Source organism: Dasypus novemcinctus (assembly GCF_030445035.2).
Source record: "Dasypus novemcinctus isolate mDasNov1 chromosome Y unlocalized genomic scaffold, mDasNov1.1.hap2 SUPER_Y_unloc_3, whole genome shotgun sequence".
Lineage (NCBI taxonomy): Eukaryota > Metazoa > Chordata > Mammalia > Cingulata > Dasypodidae > Dasypus > Dasypus novemcinctus.
In genome coordinates, this window is record NW_027261979.1 from 383,973 (window position 1) to 391,984 (window position 8,012).

An 8,012-nucleotide genomic window follows, 5' to 3' on the forward strand; every position below is an offset into this window, starting at 1 on the left:
AAAGAGGTTGTTGACGTGGGAGGAGTGGGATGAGGGGGTGGGGAGTATATGGGAACCTGTTATACTTTTGAATGTAACATTTTCTCTGATTAGGTATCTTCAAAAAATACAATTTAAAAATTTGATGGGGTTGGACGGGTGGGGAGTGGGGTGTATGGGAAGCTCCTATGTTTTTTAATGTAACATTTTCTATGATCTAGGTATCTTCAAAAATATACAGTTAAAAAATTGAAAGGGATGGAGGGTTGGGAGTGGGATATATGGGAACCTCTTATGCTTTTTAATGTTACATTTTGCATGATCCTTTTTAATTTTAAGAAAGATAATTTAAAAAATAATAAACTAAAATAAATAAAGTAAAAAAGGAAAGACAGAGGGTATGTTATGCGCCCCTGAAGAAGGGCAGGATGGTCAGGCTAGTGATTGAAAGCTCCCTAAAATCAAGACTCTTTGCTAGCCCTCTGCCCAGTGACAATGCCTGTAATATCAGGACAATCAGAGTAGAATTGGGATTCAGGTGTGGGTTGGGGCTGGCCTGCTGAATGTCAGGCTCAGGCACTGGGACCATGCTCCTGCACATTTGCACAGTGTAGAAGAAAAGGCCAGTCCTCTGATACTTTTTCCCACCTGACTACCCCTAGGTCTATCTCCTCCATCTTGAGCATCTGGCTTTATGAATTCTCAGCATTTCTTTTTTTTTTTTTAATTATTTATTTTTAAAAATTACATTAAAAAAATATGAGGTCCCATTCAACCCCACCGCCCCCACCCCCCACTCCCCCCACAGCAACACTCTCTTCCCTCATTGTGCACCTGGTAAGTACATCTCTGAGTATCGCTGCACCCCTAGTCAATGGTACACATCATAGCCCACACTCTCCCATGTTCCATCCAGTGGGCCCTGGGGGGCTCTACAATGTCCCGTAATTTTCCGTGAAGCACCACCCAGGACATCTCCTCGTCCCGAAAACGCCTCCACATCTCATCTCTTCCTCCCATTCCCCAAACCCAGCAGCCACTATTGCTACCCTTCCCACACCCATTCCACATTCTCTCTGTGGACATTGGATTGGTTGTGTCCATTGCACATCTATGTCAAGTGGGGGCTTAGAATCCACATGGATACTGGATGCACTCCTCCTGCTTTCAGTTGTAGACACTCTAGGCTCCATGGTGTGGTGGTTGACCTTCTTCAACTCGATGTTAGCTGAGTGGGGTAAGTCCAATAAATCAAAGTGTAGGAGCTGAAGTCTGTTGAGGTTCTGGGCCTGGGTGTCATATTATCAGTCCAGAGATTCAAATCCCCTAAATATATCTAAAACCCCAGCACCAACTACAATTCCATTAAAGTAGCATGCAAGTCTTGTGAAAAGAGATCCCCTCTGAGTCCAATTCCATCACGCAGAAACACCAGTTCCAGAGAAGGGCCATCTGCCATGGCAGTGAACCCCATCTGCCATGATCATAGAACCCGTGGGTCTCTTTATTCCTCAAAAGAACCAATACTTGGGGTTGTATCTACTTTATCTGTCTCTCAGACTCTGCTCATTTGTGCATAAGGGCATTCCTTCTGACAGCCTCCAGACTCTTTTTTAGAGACTCATAGCCTTATATTCTCATTTCTCTTTTCCATTTCCCCCTTACATTAGGTCAAACAGCATTTTGAAGTCATGTTATTATATGTAGACAGGGATTTTCTGCTGATCCGTGTTGAACCTTTAATTCAAGGTCCTTTTCTAGTTGCATCTTCAGCTGATATGTGGTAGTGATCCCTCGGTGCCAGGGAGGCTCATCCCCGGGTGTCATGTCCCACGCTGGGGGGACTGCACTGCATTTACATGCTGAGTTTGGCTGTGAGAGTGGCCACATTTGAGTATCATGAAGGCCGTCAGGAGGAAACTCCCAGGCACAGTGCTACTCTAGACCTTATTCTTATTGGAGGTGTATAGGCTCAAAAGCATAGCCATAAGTATCAGGAGCCCACTGTTTGGGCCCTCCTTCCTTCCTGGTTCTTGCTGTTGCACCTGGGGAACTGCCGCTGCTCCCCAGGGTCCACAACAGTGACCCCTCGGCCAGGGGCCCAGTACCGCCCCCCCCAGCTATTGTTTTTAATTGTTTCCACTATGAGTATATCTAGACATTACTATATACCCTGGGCATATGCCCTGGCAATTAGTCTGGCAGGGGCTCAGAGCTAGAGAGTGAGGGAGTCTTGCCTTCTCCCCATCCTGCTCTCCCCTGAGAGAGGAGAGAGACCATCAGCTAGTGAGCGAGGAAGGCTCCAGCTGGTCCTATTGATGTCTAATCCCAGACCCTACAAGTGCCAAGGGCTTCCTGGGCTTAGTGGGGAGGAAATATTTGGGGACCCGGGAGAGTGAATGAAGTTCTGTATAAAAGGGAAAAAATACTAACCACTTGGGTTGGGACAATATTTTCAGTATATTTTTCTTGAATTTATTGTTTTATATGTTGCATTGACTTCCATGTCCCTTTAAGAGCTGTATTTTTAAGTTTTCAGGTGTACCTTATGTGTCTGTTTCTATTATTTTTATAGGAATGCCCAATTATTACTGTATCATTTCTTTAAATATACACTATTCTTTCCACTGATGTTACTTTCAAGTTTGTCAAAATCAGTTGGCTAATTCGTGTATTTCTGGGACTTCTTTTTCATTTCATTGGTTTATGCATAGTAAAATTTCTTCTTATATTCTAGTTGAAGTTTTCAATAAAATATACATCATAATTCAAAAAGAAAAGAAAAGAAAAGAATGTAGGTATGAGAGCAGTGGCGTAATATGTATATGCACTTTGATGCTCATAACAGCATTATTCTCTATAGTCAAATTTGGAAACAAGCCAGGAGTCATAAACAGTGGAATACATACACAGTGGAATGTTATGCAGTGGTAGGCAGAAATGAAGTTGTGAAGCAAACGACAACATGCATGAACCTGGAGGATATTTTGTTGAGTGAAGGAACCCAGACATAAAAGCACAAATACTGTAGGATTGCACTATGTGAATTAAATACATTATGTAAATTCATGGATATAATAATTAGAACATAGGTCACCAGAAATTAGAATGAGGTAAGGAATGGAAAGCTGACGGTAAATCTGTGCAGAATAGGTTAAAATATTCTTTGTAAATCTTTGGAAATGAATGGAAATGGTGATTGCACAACATAGTGTTAGTGACTAGCAGAGCTATTACATGGGTATGACAGTGGTTGAAAGGGAAAGTCTAAGGTCATGTATATTGCTAGAAGGAAAGCTAAAAACATAACATGGGACTGTATAACATGGTGAAACCTCATGTCAAATAAACATATGGATGATATTCCATTTATACATATCAACTAGAAAGAAGAAAACAGAATAGCAACTATGTATGGTGTGAAAGCAAAGAAAGATCAAATGGTGATGAGTTTTTTACTTCTGTTTTTGTTTGTTAGTGTTATTATTATTACTGGAATACTGAAAATGCTCTGAAAACGATTTAAGTGATTGTATAGAATGTATGACTGTCATTATATGGAATACCAATGATTGTACACGTTATATGGATTTATGGAGTATTAACATGTATCTACAATAAAATTTATTTGTTAAACACTAATGGGAACAGTGAAGCTCAAGGTGCCTGATTATTTTTACATTTTCAAGGAGTTAAGATTCCTCAGCTTTGAAACATTTGACCCCTTTATCTTTTGGAAGTCAAATTTAAAATTAAAAGGTAGGTATCATCCACATTTGTGGATTTGGGGAGGAGGGGTAAGGAATTTTTCTTTCTGGAGTAATGAAAATGTTCTAAAATGGACTGAGGTGATGACAACACAACTTTGTAATGAAAATGAGAGCCACTGAGTATACACCTGTGATGGATTGCACAAATCATGGGACTATATACCACAGTAAATCCTGTGGTGGAAGATATATTGTGGTTTACCATATAATTATGTGAACTTTCTCACATGAATTGTAACAAATATCCAATACAAATACATGCTGTTAATAATAGGATGCTTTATGGGGAAATCATACCTAAGTTAAGCTAACACCATAGTTAAAAATTGTGCTTTTATCAATTGTAGCAAATGTTCTACAACATTGCAAGGAATTGTTGGTGTGGTAATGTATGGAAATCCTATCTGTTTTTGTATGATTGCTTTCTAAACTCATAATTTCTTTTAAAAATACCAAAGAAGCAAATAAAGTATAAAGAAATGAGTGCACTAAAACCTGAATATCTGATAAATGTTTTTATCTTGAAAAGATGATATTATTAGTTTGTATGGAATGGTATTAGTATGTAGTTGACTTTTTTTTTATTGCTGAATCTGTGTATCCAAATTTCCAACTATAATTTAAATTTGATTAATTCACACCCTTTGCATCTCTTCTATGTTTGTGACAGAAGAAGTATATATTTCAGGTATTTTATTTTGTATTTTAGCATTTTATGCTCTTCCTCTTTTTCTCACTCAATACTTTGGGCTTATGAAATGTGACTTATACATTATTAATACTGTCAGTATATTGTGTTTGACTTTTTTTTTCCAAATTGTGCCTAACCCATTTATCTCTGTTTCTTCTTTTTTCAATGTATGTTTGCTTCAAATAATATAAATGGATTTTTAGGATTCCAAACACCAAAGAGGTTTAGACCATTCACACTCCCAAGAGCGAGCAGGGAAGCCTTAGGCTGGCTCTCTGTACACCTGGGGGATGGCTGAAGGAAACCCACTCCCAGGTGAACTCTGTCAGCGGACGACTGTGGCTTAGAAAACATTGTGGGGGAATTCTTTTGGCAACAGTGGCAGGTGAGAGTCCCTAGCACAGGGTGCCCATCGCGGGGGGATGTGTGGGGATGGGTGCACCTGGGACATGCTGCTAGGGAATAGGAATGTGTTCCTGTGGTCACTGGGTGTTGTCTCAGTGGGCGGAGATGCAAGCAATACCAAAGGAAAAAAGGCAAAGAAAAGAGGTCTCGGTGTAAAATATGGGTTTCAAATTTCTGGAGCAAATGTCCATAGCCACTTCTTTGGATATTTGTATAAGTTTCTCAGTTGTGTAGCCCTGGCCTCCTTCTCATTTCAGTAAGTTTGAAAGGTCTCATGTGTATAAACCCCGGCCTACTTCCTTCTTGCACATAGGTATGATCTTCCTAGGTAAACAAATCATGTTTCTTTCTGTGCATTTGGTGTACCTTCCTAGCTGAATATTTCTGGGGTTCCATTATTCTTGAATATAACTGCATTCCAATTCTTTGCCTGTGAATGTGAGCACATAAATTCAGGCTTTTTTCTTAACTGGATATAATGCTAGTTTTCCTGCTATATAAACCTAACTTGAATGAACCTTATACTCAAGTGCGAGCTTCTTAGGCTGATGAGGTCTTGAATATTGATCACTGTTATTTGACATAGACTTCCAGAATATATAAACCCTGAATTACCTTTTTGTATATGGCTGTGAGCTTCCAGCTACTCAAATGCAGGCTTCTGTATTTCCTAAACTAGTATTCTTTTTTTTTTTCCTTTTTCTTTACTTTGAAGAAGCTTTAGATTACATAAATGTTACATCAAAAATCTGGAGGATTCCATATACTCTACTCCTTCCCCTCCCATGCTTTCCCCCATTAACACCAGCTTTCCTTAGTGTGGAACATTTGATAAAATTGATGAACACATATAGAAGCATTGCTACTAACCATGGACTACAGTTTGCATCATAGTTTACACTTTGCCCTGCATAGTTTTATAGATTATGATGAAATATATGAAGGACTCTATTCATCATTACAATGTCATGCAGGACAATTTCAATGTTGCCCAAATGCCCAGTGTTACATCTATTCCCCCCTCTCCCTTCCCTCTGAACCTCTGGTGACAACTGTCTTTATGACACTGTTACAAGTTCTTCCATTTCTGGAATAGTAATGACTAGTCCATAGATGCATTCCCATCTTATGTTCTGTTTGTTCCTCAATCTTCAGGATTTGGGGATGGTGATGCCCACTCTCCTTCCGATTGTGGGGGCTTAGATCCCGTGGGGTAGATGAAGGGGACCATCTTGCTCACAATTGTAGGTGGGCATTGTCCATCATTCACCTTGTGTTAGCTGTCCTTGGTGAGTGCAATGAACTGTAACTCTGCTGAGATTCAGGGCTCAACCTATGAACAGCTAGGAGGTTTAAGTCTCTGGGACATAGATTAAATGGGTATAGCGCTAACTGTGGGTTCAAGTGTAAGGGGTAGAAGAACCATATAGGAAAACTATAAGTGAGTCTAATTCTGAAACCCTGGACAAATGGGCCATCATATATTCCAAGGAAAGGCCCAACAACAGCATGCCAATTCTCTGGGATTGTCTGCCCTGCCTATAGTGTCGAGATGTCTCCAGAACCTTCAGGAGCTCCTGTGCTTTGGGCACAGTTTGCTGTGACATTCAGTGAGAGCCTCCTAAGACATGCATAACCATAAGCTCTGGAATGAACTCTCGATTCCATTTGAAATAATACCTTAGCCATATAAAAAACTCATATGCATTTAATATTTCCCCCTTCCACAGTCTTTTTCCCAAGCATTCCTAGTAGTCACTTGCTTATAATCTCTCAGTGCCAGGGAGACTCACCACCAGGAACCATTCACTGTTGGAGATTTGAACCGGAAGGGTATCGGGAATGAAAGAAAGAGAAAAAAGAGAGTGAAATAAAAAGAAAGAAAGGAAGAAAAAGAACGAACGAGAGAGCTAGGAGCAGGGTGTCTGCTAGTAGAGACTCATCAGACAATTTGTTGTTTACAAGGGGCTGTCTATATACCCCAGTCTATGTGACAAGCAGCAACACTTAGCCTACATGACAATAAGCAGCAACAGGCACTTAACTATCAGCATTACTCATAGTCTAAGGAATTCAAAAAAATCTTATCTCAAGGTACAAAGTCTAAGTGTTCTATTTACTTCAAAAGGTATGTGCTCATCTTTTCTTTCAGCCTTTAACAGCTTCATCCTATTTGCCAGGAACTCTTAATTACTGCATTCCTTAGGTTGCAAGCGTAGCCATGGAAACAGCAGTGTCTCCCTGTGAGACCACTATGCCTCAGTTTGCAACAATGCACCAGCCTGGGGGAAGATACTGAGTTTATATGCTGAGTTTGGCCAAACAGGAGGCCATATTTGAGCAACAAGGAGGCTTTCAGAGGGTAACTCTTAGGCAATATGTATCACTGGCTAAGTTTCCATTTCACAAGAAAAGGTTCATCCCTGCAAGCGTCAATATCAAGAGGTTGGTGTATTGGTCTGTCCTCCTTTGCTAGGCACTGCCCATGTACTCTAGGGACTCTTGCCACACTATCAGAGAGAGAAGCAGAAGTACCCAGAGTGGGCATCCAATATCCCTTCAGTTATTGTAAGGATCTCATCCACCAAGACAACAACCCATGAGCACTTGAACACATTCATGTTCCATAGAGGCATGCCCCCACCACCGCCCCCCACCAGTAATCCTCCCCTGCACATTTGCAACCCATCTGCAGTCCAAAATCTCCCCCAAAACAAGGCCAAATAAGAAATAAAATAAAATAATTTTTAAAAAATTAAAAACAAATATTGCTTCGTTTCTTTCATCATTGTAAGATGTTCCCTTAGAACCTATTCTCCTGCATATGAATGCAATCTTCCTAAACTTTATAATCCCTGGACCTTTATTTCTTGACTCTGAGAGAGTTTTTCTAGGTTGTTATTCTAAGCTATTTCCTCTTTGGGTGGACCTGGGCACTCCCTGTGGTACAGACACTGGCTGCTTTTGCCTTGTATCTAGATGTGAGTTTTAGAGGTTATGCTCTATCCTAGGCTCCTGTATCATGGATGCTCCTAGCATCCTGGCCTGCACACTTATAAAAGGCCAAATCATAGAGGCAAACAAAAGGGTACTGACAGCTTATCTGCATGGCTGTTTAGCACAGTGGGCATGCAACTGTGTAGGTACATGCAGAATATTAATGGGTA

General features: G+C 40.5%; 1 pseudogene; it reads right to left on the reverse strand.

Annotated features, from left to right (window-relative positions):
* Positions 1 to 7,466, reverse strand: part of LOC139438620 (lysine-specific demethylase 6A-like) — a 65,808-nt pseudogene extending 58,342 nt beyond the window's left edge.
* Positions 7,467 to 8,012: the final 546 nt, after the last annotated feature.